Source organism: Taudactylus pleione, unplaced genomic scaffold (assembly GCF_031769625.1).
Source record: "Taudactylus pleione unplaced genomic scaffold, aTauple2 ptg000157l, whole genome shotgun sequence".
NCBI lineage: Eukaryota > Metazoa > Chordata > Amphibia > Anura > Myobatrachidae > Taudactylus > Taudactylus pleione.
The window spans coordinates 4,085,204-4,103,957 of NW_028284559.1; positions in this window are offsets into that span (position 1 = coordinate 4,085,204).

Consider the following 18,754-nt stretch of genomic DNA (forward strand, 5'->3'; position numbering starts at 1 on the left):
TCACATACACAACAGGTGCAGCACTCAACATGGATAGACTGTAAAGGCTAGTGGGTAAGGCTTGCACCTTGAGGTCTGTGGTTCGAATCAAGGAAGGGGAGTTTTTTTTTCTTCTTCTTTTGAATCTTCATTAATATATTAAAAATAAATCACTTGGTGGTGTGTGTGAATTCATTTATGGCATGGCGTGACTCGGTAGAGAGAGCTTCTTTTATGCAACTTTTTACCTGCAAATGCATCTGAATCATACAGCGAATCAAATTGATAGCACAAGTAGCTTTTGCTGATTAAAATGATATGCAGCATGCCTATAATCTGTGAGCTAGCTCGGGTGTATCTGCATGCGAAAAGTTACTTCACACTAATAGCGACTATAACACTTTAATTAGAGATTTTCTTGCAGATACACCAGTACTGGCTCATAGAACATAGGCAAGCTGCATATCATTTTAATCAGCAGAAGCTGCTTGCGCTAATAAGATGCATTTTAGGGTAAAATTATACATTAAAAACGTTCGGCGCTACCAAGTAACAAAGCACTCCTGTGACCTTAGACTCAAAACATTTCTCTTGACATCCCATCACTTGGCATTTCTGCTAAACAGCAAACATTGTATTGTACACATAACAGGGGGCAAGTTTTTTATAGATTGAGATCATTTTAGGTTCAAAACTTTTAAAATACACTACTTTGCACTTCCCATTTCCCTTCCTCTCTGTATATGGCCACCCAAGTTCTTTCACCACCTCCCCCCCATCACACAATTACTATTCATTTCCATTGAGCTCATTGTATGGCTCACCACTAGCCCACCATCATTCAATTCTATTCAATGTTGCCACCTGCTGAGCCTGCTATTGACATTGTACATATTGCCTGATTTAATTTGTGCCCTTCACATCACATACACAACAGGTGCAGCACTCAACATGGATAGACTGTATAGGCTAATGGGTAAGGTTTGCAACTTGAGGTCTGTGGTTCGAATAAAGGAAGAGGAGGTTTTTTTTCTTCTTCTTTTGAATCTTCATTAATATATTAAAAATAAATCACTTGGTGGTGTGTGTGAATTCGTTTATGGCATGGCGTGACTCGGTAGAGAGAGCTTCTTTTATGCAACTTTTTACCTGCAAATGCATCTGAATCATACAGTGAATCAAATTTGATAGCACAAGTAGCTTTTGCTGATTAAAATGATATGCAGCATGCCTATAATCTGTGAGCCAGCTCGGGTGTATCTGCATGCGAAAAGTTACTTCACACTAATAGCGACTATAACACTTTAACTTAGTGATATTCTTGCAGATACACTGGTACTGGCTGATAGAACATAGGCATGTTGCATATATTTTTGATCAGCAGAAGCTGCTTGTGCTAATAAGATGCATTTTAGGGTAAAATGATGCATTAAAAACATTCGGCGCTACCAAGTAACAAAGCACTCCTGTGACCTTAAACTCAAAACTTTTCTCTCGACATCCCATCACTTGGCATTTCTGCTAAACAGCAAACATTGTATTGTACACATAACAGGGGGCAAGTTTTTTATAGATTGAGAACATTTTAGGTTCAATACTTTTAAAATACACTACTTTGCACTTCCCTTTACCCTTCCTCTCTGTATATGGCCACCCAAGTTCTTTCACCACCTCCCCCCCATCACACAATTACTATTCATTTCCATTGAGCTCATTGTATGGCTCACCACTAGCCCACCATCATTCGATTCTATTCAATGCTGCCGCATTCTGAGCCCGCTATTGACATTGTACACATTGCCTGCTTTGATTTGCACACTTCACATCACATACACAACAGGTGCAGCACTCAACATGAATAGACTGTATAGGCTAGTGGGTAAGGTTTGCACCTTGAGGTCTGTGGTTCGAATCATGGAAGGGGAGGTTTTTTTTCTTCTTCTTTTGAATCTTCATTAATATATTAAAAATAAATCACTTGGTGGTGTGTGTGAATTCGTTTATGGCATGGCGTGACTCGGTAGAGAGAGCTTCTTTTATGCAACTTTTTACCTGCAAATGCATCTGAATCATACAGCGAATCAAATTGATAGCACAAGCAGCTTTTGCTGATTAAAATGATATGCAGCATGCCTATAATCTGTGAGCTAGCTCGGGTGTATCTGCATGCGAAAAAGTTACTTCACACTAATAGCGACTATAACACTTTAATTAGAGATTTTCTTGCAGATACACCGGTACTGGCTCATAGAACATAGGCATGCTGCATATCAGTTTAATCAGCAGAAGCTGCTTGTGCTAATAAGATGCATTTTAGGGTAAAATTATACATTAAATACGTTCGGCGCTACCAATTAACAAAGCACTCCTGTGACCTTAGACTCAAAACATTTCTCTCGACATCCCATCACTTGGCATTTCTACTAAACAGCAAACATTGTATTGTACACATAACAGGGGGCAAGTTTTTTATAGATTGAGAACATTTTAGGTTCAATACTTTTAAAATACACTACTTTGCACTTCCCTTTTCCCTTCCTCTCTGTATATGGCCACCCAAGTTCTTTCACCACCTCCCCCCACCATCACACAATTACTATTCATTTCCATTGAGCTCATTGTATGGCTCACCACTAGCCCACCATCATTCAATTCTATTCAATGCTGCCACATTCTGAGCCCGCTATTGACATTGTACACATTGCCTGCTTTGATTTGCACACTTCACATCACATACACAACAGGTGCAGCACTCAACATGGATAGACTGTAAAGGCTAGTGGGTAAGGTTTGCACCTTGAGGTCTGTGGTTCGAATCAAGGAAGGGGAGTTTTTTTTTCTTCTTCTTTTGAATCTTCGTTAATATATTAAAAATAAATCTTTTGGTGGTGTGTGTGAATTCATTTATGGCATGGCTTGACTCAGTAGAGCGAGAGTATTTTATGCAACGTTTTACCTTCAAATGCATCTGAATCATACAGCGAATCAAATTGATAGCACAAGCAGCTTTTGCTGATTAAAATGATATGCAGCATGCCTATAATCTGTGAGCCAGCTCGGGTGTATCTGCATGCGAAAAGTTACTTCACACTAATAGCGACTATAACACTTTAACTTAGTGATTTTCTTGCAGATACACCGGTACTGGCTGATAGAACATAGGCATGTTGCATATATTTTTAATCAGCAGAAGCTGCTTGTGCTAATAAGATGCATTTTAGGGTAAAATGATGCATTAAAAACATTCGGCACTACCAAGTAACAAAGCACTCCTGTGACCTTAGACTCAAAACATTTCTCTTGACATCCCATGACTTGGCATTTCTGCTAAACAGTAAACATTGTATTGTACACATAACAGGGGGCAAGTTTTTTATTGATTGAGATCATTTTAGGTTCAATACTTTTAAAATACACTACTTTGCACTTCCCTTTTCCCTTCCACTCTGTATATGGCCACCCAAGTTCTTTCACCACCTCCCCCCACCATCACACAATTACTATACATTTCCATTGAGCTCATTGTGTGGCTCACCACTAGCCCATCATCATTCGCTTCTATTCAATGCTGCCGCATGCTGAGCCCACTATTGACATTGTACACATTGCCTGCTTTAATTTGCACACTTCACATCACATACCCAACAGGTGCAGCACTCAACATGGATAGACTGTATAGGCTAGTGGGTAAGGTCTGTACCTTGCACCTTAAGGTCTGTTGTTCGAATCAAGGAAGGGGAGTTTTTTTTTCTTCTTCTTTTGAATCTTCATTAATATATTAAAAATAAATCACATGGTGGTGTGTGTGAATTCGTTTATGGCATGGCGTGACTCGGTAGAGCAAGCTTCTTTTATGCAACTTTTTACCTGCAAGTGCATCTTAATCATACAGCGAATCAAATTGATAGCACAAGCAGCTTTTGCTGATTAAAATGATATGCAGCATGCCTATAATCTGTGACCCAGCTCGGGTGTATCTGCATGCGAAAATTTACTTCACACTAATAGCGACTATTACACTTTAACTTAGTGATTTTCTTGCAGATACACCGGTACTGGCTGATAGAACATAGTCATGTTGCATATATTTTTAATCAGCAGAAGCTGCTTGTGCTAATAAGATGCATTTTAGGGTAAAATGATGCATTAAACACATTCGGCGCTACCAAGTAACAAAGCACTCCTGTGACCTTAGACTCAAAACATTTCTCTTGACATCCCATCACTTGGCATTTCTGCTAAACAGTAAACATTGTATTGTACACATAACAGGGGGCAAGTTTTTTATAGATTGAGATCATTTTAGGTTCAATACTTTTAAAATACACTACTTTGCACTTCCCTTTTCCCTTCCTCTCTGTATATGGCCACCCAAGTTCTTTCACCACCTCCCCCCACTATCACACAATTACTATACATTTCCATTGAGCTCATTGTGTAGCCCACCATCATTCGCTTCTATTCAATGCTGCCGCATGCTGAGCCCACTATTGACATAGTACACATTGCCGGCTTTGATTTGCACACTTCACATCACATACACAACAGGTGCAGCACTCAACATGGATAGACTGTATAGGCTAGTGGGTAAGGTTTGCACCTTGAGGTCTGTGGTTCGAATCAATGAAGGGGAGGTTTTTTTTCTTCTTCTTTTGAATCTTCATTAATATATTAAAAATAAATCACTTGGTGGTGTGTGTGAATTCGTTTATGGCATGGCGTGACTCGGTAGAGAGAGCTTCTTTTATGCAACTTTTTACCTGCAAATGCATCTGAATCATACAGCGAATCAAATTGATAGCACAAGCAGCTTTTGCTGATTAAAATTATATGCAGCATGCCTATAATCTGTGAGCTAGCTCGGGTGTATCTGCATGCGAAAAGTTACTTCACACTAATAGCGACTATAACACTTTAATTAGTGATTTTCTTGCAGATATATCGGTACTGGCTGATAGAACATAGGCATGTTGCATATATTTTTAATCAGCAGAAGTTGCTTGTGCTAATAAGATGCATTTTAGGGTAAAATGATGCATTAAAAACATTCGGCGCTACCAAGTAACAAAGCACTCCTGTGACCTTAGACTCAAAACATTTCTCTCAACATCCCATCACTTGCCATTTCTGCTAAACAGTAAACATTGTATTGTACACATAACAGGGGGCAAGTTTTTTAAAGATTGAGATCACTTTAGGTTCAATACTTTTAAAATACACTACTTTGCACTTCCCTTTTCCCTTCCTCTCTGTATATAGCCACCCTAGTTCTTTCACCACCTCCCCCCACCATCACACAATTACTATTCATTTTCATTGAGCTCATTGTATGGCTCACCACTAGCCCACCATCATTCAATTCTATTCAATGTTGCCACCTGCTGAGCCCGCTATTGACATTGTACACATTGCCTGCTTTAATTTGCACACTTCACATCACATACACAACAGGTGCAGCACTCAACATGGATAGACTGTATAGGCTAGTGGGTAAGGTTTGCACCTTGAGGTCTGTGGTTCGAATCAAGGAAGGGGAGTTTTTTTTTCTTCTTCTTTTGAATCTTCATTAATATATTAAAAAGAAATCACTTGGTGGTGTGTGTGAATTCGTTTATGGCATGGCGTGACTCGGTAGAGAGACCTTCTTTTATGCAACTTTTTACCTGCAAATGCATCTGAATCATACAGTGAATCAAATTGATAGCACAAGCAGCTTTTGCTGATTAAAATGATATGCAGCATGCCTATAATCTGTGAGCCAGCTCGGGTGTATCTGCATGCGAAAAGTAACTTCACACTAATAGTGACTATAACACTTTAACTTAGTGATTTTCTTGCAGATACACCGGTACTGGCTCATAGAACATAGGCATGTTGCATATCTTTTTAATCAGCAGAAGCTGCTTGTGCTAATAAGATGCATTTTAGGGTAAAATGATGCATTAAAAACGTTCGGCGCTACCAAGTAACAAAGCACTCCTGTGACCTTAGACTCAAAACATTTCTCTCGACATCACATCACTTGGCATTTCTGCTAAACAGTAAACATTGTATTGTACACATAACAGGGGGCAAGTTTTTTAAAGAATGAGATCATTTTAGGTTCAATACTTTTAAAATACACTACTTTGCACTTCCCTTTTCCCTTCCTCTCTGTGTATGGCCACCCAAGTTCTTTCAACACCTCCCCCCACCATCACACAATTACTATTCATTTCCATTGAATTCATTGTATGGCTCACCACTAGCCCACCGTCATTCAATTCTATTCAATGCTGCCGCATACTGAGCCCGCTATTGACATTGTACACATTGCATGCTTTAATTTGCACACTTCACATCACATACACAACAGGTGCAGCACTCAACATGGATAGACTGTGTAGGGTAGTGGATAAGGTCTGTACCTTGGACTTTGAGGTCTGTGGTTCAAATCAAGGAAAGGGAGTTTTTTTTTTCTTCTTCTTTTGAATCTTCATTAATATATTAAAAATAAATCACTTGGTAGTGTGTCTGAATTCGTTTCTGGCATGGCGTGACTCGGTAGAGCGAGCATCTTTTATACAACTTTTTACATTCAAATGCATCTGAATCATACAGCGAATCAAACTGATAGCACAATCAGCTTTTGCTGATTAAAATGATATGCAGCATGCTTATAATCTGTGAGCCAGCTCGGGTGTATCTGCATGCGAAAAGTTACTTCACACTAATAGCGACTATAACACTTTAACTTAGTGATTGTCTTGCAGATACACCGGTACTGGCTCATAGAACATAGGCATGTTGCATATCTTTTTAATCAGCAGAAGCTGCTTGTGCTAATAAGATGCATTTTAGGGCAAAATTATACATTAAAAACGTTCGGCGCTACCAAGTTACAAAGCACTCCTGTGACCTTAGACTCAAAACATTTCTCTCGACATCGCATCACTTGGCATTTCTTCTAAACAGTAAACATTGTATTGTACACATAACAGGGGGCAAGTTTTTTATAGATTGAGATCATTTTAGGTTCAATACTTTTAAAATACACTACTTTGCACTTCTCTTTTCCCTTCCTCTCTGTGTATGGCCACCCAAGTTCTTTCACCACCTCCCCCCACCATCACACAATTACGATTAATTTCTATTGAATTCATTGTATGGCTCACCACTAGCCCACCATCATTCGCTTCTTTTCAATGCTGCCGCATGCTGAGCCTGCTATTGACATTGTACACATTGCATGCTTTAATTTGCACACTTCACATCACATACCCAACAGGTGCAACACTCTACATGGATAGACTGTGTAGGGTAGTGGATAAGGTCTGTACCTTGGACTTTGAGGTCTGTGGTTTGAATCAAGGAAAGGGAGTTTTTTTTTTCTTCTTCTTTTGAATCTTCATTAATATATTAAAAATAAATCACTTGGTGGTGTGTCTGAATTCGTTTCTGGCATGGCGTGACTCGGTAGAGCGAGCATCTTTTATGCAACTTTTTACATTCAAATGCATCTGAATCATACAGCGAATCAAACTGATAGCACAATCAGCTTTTGCTGATTAAAATGATATGCAGCATGCCTATAATCTGTGAGCCAGCTCGGGTGTATCTGCATGCGAAAAGTTACTTCACACTAATAGCGACTATAACACTTTAACTTAGTGATTGTCTTGCAGATACACCGGTACTGGCTCATAGAACATAGGCATGTTGCATATCTTTTTAATCAGCAGAAGCTGCTTGTGCTAATAAGATGCATTTTAGGGCAAAATTATACATTAAAAACGTTCGGCGCTACCAAGTTACAAAGCACTCCTGTGACCTTAGACTCAAAACATTTCTCTCGACATCGCATCACTTGGCATTTCTTCTAAACAGTAAACATTGTATTGTACACATAACAGGGGGCAAGTTTTTTATAGATTGAGATAATTTTAGGTTCAATACTTTTAAAATACACTACTTTGCACTTCTCTTTTCCCTTCCTCTCTGTGTATGGCCACCCAAGTTCTTTCACCACCTCCCCCCACCATCACACAATTACGATTAATTTCTATTGAATTCATTGTATGGCTCACCACTAGCCCACCATCATTCGCTTCTTTTCAATGCTGCCGCATGCTGAGCCTGCTATTGACATTGTACACATTGCATGCTTTAATTTGCACACTTCACATCATATACACAACAGGTGCAGCACTCAACATGGATAGACTGTGTAGGCTAGTGGATCGAATCAAGGAAGGGGAGTTTTGTTTTTCTTCTTCTTTTGAATCTTCATTACTAGATTAAAAATAAATCACTTGGTCGTGTGTGTGAATTCATTCTTGGCATGATGTGAATCGGTACAGAGAGCATCTTTTATGCAACTTTTTACCTTCAAATGCATCTGAATCATACAGCGAATCAAATTGATAGCACAAGCCACTTTTGCTGATTAAAATGATATGCAGCATGCCTATAATCTGTGAGCCAGCTCGTGTGTATCTGCATGCGAAACGTTACTTTACACTAATAGCGACTATAACACTTTAACTTAGTGATTTTCTTGCAGATACACCGGTACTGGCTGATAGAACAAAGACATGTTGCATATATTTTTAATCAGCAGAAGCTGCTTGTGCTAATAAGATGCATTTTAGGGTAAAATGATGCATTAAAAACATTCAGCGCTACCAAGTAACAAAGCACTCCTGTGACCTTAGACTCAAAACTTTTCTCTCAACATCCCATCACTTGGCATTTCTGCTAAACAGTAAACATTGTATTGTACACATAACAGGGGGCAAGTTTTTTAAAGATTGAGATCATTTTAGGTTCAATACTTTTAAAATACACTACTTTGCACTTCCCTTTTCCCTTCCTCTCTGTATATAGCCACCCAAGTTCTTTCACCACCTCCCCCCACCATCACACAATTACTATACATTTCCATTGAGCTCATTGTGTGGCTCACCACTAGCCCACCATCATTCGCTTCTATTCAATGCTGCCGCATGCTGAGCCCACTATTGACATTGTACACATTGCCTGCTTTAATTTGCACACTTCACATCACATACACAACAGGTGCAGCACTCAACATGGATAGACTGTATAGGCTAGTGGGTAAGGTCTGTACCTTGCATCTTGAGGTCTGTTGTTCGAATCAAGGAAGGGGAGTTTTTTTTCTTCTTCTTTTGAATCTTCATCAATATATTAAAAATAAATCACATGGTGGTGTGTGTGAATTTGTTTATGGCATGGCGTGACTCGGTAGAGCAAGCTTCTTTTATGCATCTTTTTACCTGCAAATGCATCTGAATCATACAGCGAATCAAATTGATAGCACAAGCAGCTTTTGCTGATTAAAATGATATGCAGCATGCCTATAATCTGTGAGCCAGCTCGGGTGTATCTTCATGCAAAAATTTACTTCACACTAATAGCGACTATAACACTTTAACTTAGTGATTTTCTTGCAGATACACCGGTACTGGCTCCTAGAACATAGGCATTTTGCATATCTTTTTAATCAGCAGAAGCTGCTTGTGCTAATAAGATGCATTTTAGGGTAAAATGATGCATTAAAAACGTTCGGCGCTACCAAGTAACAAAGCACTCCTGTGACCTTAGACTCAAAACATTTCTCTCGACATCCCATCACTTGGCATTTCTGCTAAACAGCAAACATTGTATTGTACACATAACAGGGGTCAAGTTTTTTATAGATTCAGAACATTTTAGGTTCAATACTTTTAAAATACACTACTTTGCACTTCCCTTTTCCCTTCCTCTCTGTATATGGCCACCCAAATTCTTTCACCACCTCCCCCCACCATCACACAATTACTATTCATTTCCATTGAGCTCATTGTATGGCTCACCACTAGCCCACCATCATTCGATTCTATTCAATGCTGCCGCATTCTGAGCCCGCTATTGACATTGTACACATTGCCTGCTTTGATTTGCACACTTCACATCACATACACAACAGGTGCAGCACTCAACATGAATAGACTGTATAGGCTAGTGGGTAAGGTTTGCACCTTGAGGTCTGTGGTTCGAATCATGGAAGGGGAGTTTTTTTTTCTATTTCTTTTGAATCTTCATTAATATATTAAAAATAAATCACTTGGTGGTGTGTGTGAATTCGTTTATGGCATGGCGTGACTCGGTAGAGAGAGCTTCTTTTATGCAACTTTTTACCTGCAAATGCATCTGAATCATACAGCAAATCAAATTGATAGCACAAGCAGCTTTTGCTGATTAAAATGATATGCAGCATGCCTATAATCTGTGAGCTAGCTCGGGTGTATCTGCATGCGAAATATTACTTCACACTAATAGCGACTATAACACTTTAATTAGAGATTTTCTTGCAGATACACCGGTACTGACACATAGAACATAGGCATTCTGCATATCAGTTTAATCAGCAGAAGATGCTTTTGCTAACAAGATGCATTTTACGGTAAAATTATACATTAAAAATGTTCGGCGCTACCAAGTAACAAAGCACTCCTGTGACCTTAGACTCAAAACATTTCTCTCGACATCCCATCACTTGGCATTTCTGCTAAACAGCAAACATTGTATTGTACACATAACTGGGGGCAAGTTTTTTATAGATTGAGAACATTTTAGGTTCAATACTTTTAAAATACATTACTTTGCACTTCCCTTTTCCCTTCCTCTCTGTATATGGCCACCCAAGTTCTTTCACCACCTGCCCCCACCATCACACAATTACTATTCATTTCCATTGAGCTCATTGTATGGCACACCACTAGCCCACAATCATTCGATTCTATTCAATGCTGCCGCATTCTGAGCCTGCTATTGACATTGTACACATTGCCTGCTTTGATTTGCACACTTCACATCACATACACAACAGGTGCAGCACTCAACATGGATAGACTGTAAAGGCTAGTGGGTAAGGCTTGCACCTTGAGGTCTGTGGTTCGAATCAAGGAAGGGGAGTTTTTTTTTCTTCTTCTTTTGAATCTTCATTAATATATTAAAAATAAATCACTTGGTGGTGTGTGTGAATTCATTTATGGCATGGCGTGACTCGGTAGAGAGAGCTTCTTTTATGCAACTTTTTACCTGCAAATGCATCTGAATCATACAGCGAATCAAATTGATAGCACAAGTAGCTTTTGCTGATTAAAATGATATGCAGCATGCCTATAATCTGTGAGCTAGCTCGGGTGTATCTGCATGCGAAAAGTTACTTCACACTAATAGCGACTATAACACTTTAATTAGAGATTTTCTTGCAGATACACCAGTACTGGCTCATAGAACATAGGCAAGCTGCATATCATTTTAATCAGCAGAAGCTGCTTGCGCTAATAAGATGCATTTTAGGGTAAAATTATACATTAAAAACGTTCGGCGCTACCAAGTAACAAAGCACTCCTGTGACCTTAGACTCAAAACATTTCTCTTGACATCCCATCACTTGGCATTTCTGCTAAACAGCAAACATTGTATTGTACACATAACAGGGGGCAAGTTTTTTATAGATTGAGATCATTTTAGGTTCAAAACTTTTAAAATACACTACTTTGCACTTCCCATTTCCCTTCCTCTCTGTATATGGCCACCCAAGTTCTTTCACCACCTCCCCCCCATCACACAATTACTATTCATTTCCATTGAGCTCATTGTATGGCTCACCACTAGCCCACCATCATTCAATTCTATTCAATGTTGCCACCTGCTGAGCCTGCTATTGACATTGTACATATTGCCTGATTTAATTTGTGCCCTTCACATCACATACACAACAGGTGCAGCACTCAACATGGATAGACTGTATAGGCTAATGGGTAAGGTTTGCAACTTGAGGTCTGTGGTTCGAATAAAGGAAGAGGAGGTTTTTTTTCTTCTTCTTTTGAATCTTCATTAATATATTAAAAATAAATCACTTGGTGGTGTGTGTGAATTCGTTTATGGCATGGCGTGACTCGGTAGAGAGAGCTTCTTTTATGCAACTTTTTACCTGCAAATGCATCTGAATCATACAGTGAATCAAATTTGATAGCACAAGTAGCTTTTGCTGATTAAAATGATATGCAGCATGCCTATAATCTGTGAGCCAGCTCGGGTGTATCTGCATGCGAAAAGTTACTTCACACTAATAGCGACTATAACACTTTAACTTAGTGATTTTCTTGCAGATACACTGGTACTGGCTGATAGAACATAGGCATGTTGCATATATTTTTGATCAGCAGAAGCTGCTTGTGCTAATAAGATGCATTTTAGGGTAAAATGATGCATTAAAAACATTCGGCGCTACCAAGTAACAAAGCACTCCTGTGACCTTAAACTCAAAACTTTTCTCTCGACATCCCATCACTTGGCATTTCTGCTAAACAGCAAACATTGTATTGTACACATAACAGGGGGCAAGTTTTTTATAGATTGAGAACATTTTAGGTTCAATACTTTTAAAATACACTACTTTGCACTTCCCTTTACCCTTCCTCTCTGTATATGGCCACCCAAGTTCTTTCACCACCTCCCCCCCATCACACAATTACTATTCATTTCCATTGAGCTCATTGTATGGCTCACCACTAGCCCACCATCATTCGATTCTATTCAATGCTGCCGCATTCTGAGCCCGCTATTGACATTGTACACATTGCCTGCTTTGATTTGCACACTTCACATCACATACACAACAGGTGCAGCACTCAACATGAATAGACTGTATAGGCTAGTGGGTAAGGTTTGCACATTGAGGTCTGTGGTTCGAATCATGGAAGGGGAGGTTTTTTTTCTTCTTCTTTTGAATCTTCATTAATATATTAAAAATAAATCACTTGGTGGTGTGTGTGAATTCGTTTATGGCATGGCGTGACTCGGTAGAGAGAGCTTCTTTTATGCAACTTTTTACCTGCAAATGCATCTGAATCATACAGCGAATCAAATTGATAGCACAAGCAGCTTTTGCTGATTAAAATGATATGCAGCATGCCTATAATCTGTGAGCTAGCTCGGGTGTATCTGCATGCGAAAAAGTTACTTCACACTAATAGCGACTATAACACTTTAATTAGAGATTTTCTTGCAGATACACCGGTACTGGCTCATAGAACATAGGCATGCTGCATATCAGTTTAATCAGCAGAAGCTGCTTGTGCTAATAAGATGCATTTTAGGGTAAAATTATACATTAAATACATTCGGCGCTACCAATTAACAAAGCACTCCTGTGACCTTAGACTCAAAACATTTCTCTCGACATCCCATCACTTGGCATTTCTACTAAACAGAAAACATTGTATTGTACACATAACAGGGGGCAAGTTTTTTATAGATTGAGAACATTTTAGGTTCAATACTTTTAAAATACACTACTTTGCACTTCCCTTTTCCCTTCCTCTCTGTATATGGCCACCCAAGTTCTTTCACCACCTCCCCCCACCATCACACAATTACTATTCATTTCCATTGAGCTCATTGTATGGCTCACCACTAGCCCACCATCATTCAATTCTATTCAATGCTGCCACATTCTGAGCCCGCTATTGACATTGTACACATTGCCTGCTTTGATTTGCACACTTCACATCACATACACAACAGGTGCAGCACTCAACATGGATAGACTGTAAAGGCTAGTGGGTAAGGTTTGCACCTTGAGGTCTGTGGTTCGAATCAAGGAAGGGGAGTTTTTTTTTCTTCTTCTTTTGAATCTTCATTAATATATTAAAAATAAATCTTTTGGTGGTGTGTGTGATTTCATTTATGGCATGGCGTGACTCAGTAGAGCGAGAGTATTTTATGCAACGTTTTACCTTCAAATGCATCTGAATCATACAGCGAATCAAATTGATAGCACAAGCAGCTTTTGCTGATTAAAATGATATGCAGCATGCCTATAATCTGTGAGCCAGCTCGGGTGTATCTGCATGCGAAAAGTTACTTCACACTAATAGCGACTATAACACTTTAACTTAGTGATTTTCTTGCAGATACACCGGTACTGGCTGATAGAACATAGGCATGTTGCATATATTTTTAATCAGCAGAAGCTGCTTGTGCTAATAAGATGCATTTTAGGGTAAAATGATGCATTAAAAACATTCGGCACTACCAAGTAACAAAGCACTCCTGTGACCTTAGACTCAAAACATTTCTCTTGACATCCCATGACTTGGCATTTCTGCTAAACAGTAAACATTGTATTGTACACATAACAGGGGGCAAGTTTTTTATTGATTGAGATCATTTTAGGTTCAATACTTTTAAAATACACTACTTTGCACTTCCCTTTTCCCTTCCACTCTGTATATGGCCACCCAAGTTCTTTCACCACCTCCCCCCACCATCACACAATTACTATACATTTCCATTGAGCTCATTGTGTGGCTCACCACTAGCCCACCATCATTCGCTTCTATTCAATGCTGCCGCATGCTGAGCCCACTATTGACATTGTACACATTGCCTGCTTTAATTTGCACACTTCACATCACATACCCAACAGGTGCAGCACTCAACATGGATAGACTGTATAGGCTAGTGGGTAAGGTCTGTACCTTGCACCTTAAGGTCTGTTGTTCGAATCAAGGAAGGGGAGTTTTTTTTTCTTCTTCTTTTGAATCTTCATTAATATATTAAAAATAAATCACATGGTGGTGTGTGTGAATTCGTTTATGGCATGGCGTGACTCGGTAGAGCAAGTTTCTTTTATGCAACTTTTTACCTGCAAGTGCATCTGAATCATACAGCGAATCAAATTGATAGCACAAGCAGCTTTTGCTGATTAAAATGATATGCAGCATGCCTATAATCTGTGACCCAGCTCGGGTGTATCTGCATGCGAAAATTTACTTCACACTAATAGCGACTATTACACTTTAACTTAGTGATTTTCTTGCAGATACACCGGTACTGGCTGATAGAACATAGTCATGTTGCATATATTTTTAATCAGCAGAAGCTGCTTGTGCTAATAAGATGCATTTTAGGGTAAAATGATGCATTAAACACATTCGGCGCTACCAAGTAACAAAGCACTCCTGTGACCTTAGACTCAAAACATTTCTCTTGACATCCCATCACTTGGCATTTCTGCTAAACAGTAAACATTGTATTGTACACATAACAGGGGGCAAGTTTTTTATAGATTGAGATCATTTTAGGTTCAATACTTTTAAAATACACTACTTTGCACTTCCCTTTTCCCTTCCTCTCTGTATATGGCCACCCAAGTTCTTTCACCACCTCCCCCCACTATCACACAATTACTATACATTTCCATTGAGCTCATTGTGTAGCCCACCATCATTCGCTTCTATTCAATGCTGCCGCATGCTGAGCCCACTATTGACATAGTACACATTGCCGGCTTTGATTTGCACACTTCACATCACATACACAACAGGTGCAGCACTCAACATGGATAGACTGTATAGGCTAGTGGGTAAGGTTTGCACCTTGAGGTCTGTGGTTCGAATCAATGAAGGGGAGGTTTTTTTTCTTCTTCTTTTGAATCTTCATTAATATATTAAAAATAAATCACTTGGTGGTGTGTGTGAATTCGTTTATGGCATGGCGTGACTCGGTAGAGAGAGCTTCTTTTATGCAACTTTTTACCTGCAAATGCATCTGAATCATACAGCGAATCAAATTGATAGCACAAGCAGCTTTTGCTGATTAAAATTATATGCAGCATGCCTATAATCTGTGAGCTAGCTCGGGTGTATCTGCATGCGAAAAGTTACTTCACACTAATAGCGACTATAACACTTTAATTAGTGATTTTCTTGCAGATACATCGGTACTGGCTGATAGAACATAGGCATGTTGCTTATATTTTTAATCAGCAGAAGTTGCTTGTGCTAATAAGATGCATTTTAGGGTAAAATGATGCATTAAAAACATTCGGCGCTACCAAGTAACAAAGCACTCCTGTGACCTTAGACTCAAAACATTTCTCTCAACATCCCATCACTTGGCATTTCTGCTAAACAGTAAACATTGTATTGTACACATAACAGGGGGCAAGTTTTTTAAAGATTGAGATCACTTTAGGTTCAATACTTTTAAAATACACTACTTTGCACTTCCCTTTTCCCTTCCTCTCTGTATATAGCCACCCTAGTTCTTTCACCACCTCCCCCCACCATCACACAATTACTATTCATTTTCATTGAGCTCATTGTATGGCTCACCACTAGCCCACCATCATTCGCTTCTTTTCAATGCTGCCGCATGCTGAGCCTGCTATTGACATTGTACACATTGCATGCTTTAATTTGCACACTTCACATCACATACCCAACAGGTGCAACACTCTACATGGATAGACTGTGTAGGGTAGTGGATAAGGTCTGTACCTTGGACTTTGAGGTCTGTGGTTTGAATCAAGGAAAGGGAGTTTTTTTTTTCTTCTTCTTTTGAATCTTCATTAATATATTAAAAATAAATCACTTGGTGGTGTGTCTGAATTCGTTTCTGGCATGGCGTGACTCGGTAGAGCGAGCATCTTTTATGCAACTTTTTACATTCAAATGCATCTGAATCATACAGCGAATCAAACTGATAGCATAATCAGCTTTTGCTGATTAAAATGATATGCAGCATGCCTATAATCTGTGAGCCAGCTCGGGTGTATCTGCATGCGAAAAGTTACTTCACACTAATAGCGACTATAACACTTTAACTTAGTGATTGTCTTGCAGATACACCGGTACTGGCTCATAGAACATAGGCATGTTGCATATCTTTTTAATCAGCAGAAGCTGCTTGTGCTAATAAGATGCATTTTAGGGCAAAATTATACATTAAAAACGTTCGGCGCTACCAAGTTACAAAGCACTCCTGTGACCTTAGACTCAAAACATTTCTCTCGACATCGCATCACTTGGCATTTCTTCTAAACAGTAAACATTGTATTGTACACATAACAGGGGGCAAGTTTTTTATAGATTGAGATAATTTTAGGTTCAATACTTTTAAAATACACTACTTTGCACTTCTCTTTTCCCTTCCTCTCTGTGTATGGCCACCCAAGTTCTTTCACCACCTCCCCCCACCATCACACAATTACGATTAATTTCTATTGAATTCATTGTATGGCTCACCACTAGCCCACCATCATTCGCTTCTTTTCAATGCTGCCGCATGCTGAGCCTGCTATTGACATTGTACACATTGCATGCTTTAATTTGCACACTTCACATCATATACACAACAGGTGCAGCACTCAACATGGATAGACTGTGTAGGCTAGTGGATCGAATCAAGGAAGGGGAGTTTTGTTTTTCTTCTTCTTTTGAATCTTCATTACTAGATTAAAAATAAATCACTTGGTCGTGTGTGTGAATTCATTCTTGGCATGATGTGAATCGGTACAGAGAGCATCTTTTATGCAACTTTTTACCTTCAAATGCATCTGAATCATACAGCGAATCAAATTGATAGCACAAGCCACTTTTGCTGATTAAAATGATATGCAGCATGCCTATAATCTGTGAGCCAGCTCGTGTGTATCTGCATGCGAAACGTTACTTTACACTAATAGCGACTATAACACTTTAACTTAGTGATTTTCTTGCAGATACACCGGTACTGGCTGATAGAACAAAGACATGTTGCATATATTTTTAATCAGCAGAAGCTGCTTGTGCTAATAAGATGCATTTTAGGGTAAAATGATGCATTAAAAACATTCAGCGCTACCAAGTAACAAAGCACTCCTGTGACCTTAGACTCAAAACATTTCTCTCGACATCCCATCACTTGGCATTCTGCTAAACAGTAAACATTGTATTGTACACATAACAGGGGGCAAGTTTTTTATAGAAAGAGATCATTTTAGGTTCAATACTTTTAAAATACACTACTTTGCACTTACCTTCTCCCTTCCTCTCTGTTTATGGCCACCCAAGATCTTTCACCACCTCCCCCCACCATCACACAATTACTATTCATCTCCACTGAGCTCACTGTATCGCTCACCACTTGCCCACCATCATTCGCTTCTATTCAATGCTGCCGCCTGCTGAGCCCACTATTGACATTGTACACATTGTCTGCTTTAATTTGCACACTTCACATCACATAAACAACAGGTGCAGGGCTCAATATGGATAGACTGTGTAGGCTAGTGGGTAAGGTCTGTGCCCTGCACATTGAAGTTTGTGGTTTGAATCAAGGAAAGGGAATGTTTTTTTTTCTTCTTCTTTTGAATCTTCATTACTAGAATAAAAATAAATCACTTGTTGGTGTGCGTGAATTCGTTTATGGCATGGAATGACTCGCTAGAGTCTTTTATGCAACGTTTTACCTTCAAATGCATCTGATTCATACAGCAAATCAAATTGATAGCTCATGCAGCTTGTGCTGATTAAAATGATATGCAGCATGCCTATAATCTGTGAGCCACCTCGGATGTATCTGCATGCAAAACGTTACTTAACACTAATAGCGACTATAAAGGTGCCCATATACATACAAATGTGCTCACAATATGATTTTTGGCCAATTTCCTCATGAATTTTCACAGGATCTCCCTTGCCGTCGTAATCACGATTTTGGAAAGAAGACACCCAATCTGTCTTACGATCACATGATCTATCGGATCGTATGCATCGTGAGATTGGCCATAACAAATCGTGAGTTTAAAAAAAATAAAATAGGCTCTTGACTATTGGTGGGAAATTTTAATACCCATAACAATGGGAGGGGCTATCTAGGGAGTATAAAAAGCAGGCACCTTTAAAATGTGTGTACATTCTGCTTTGCTACTAGATGAGTCTAGGTGTATTCCTGC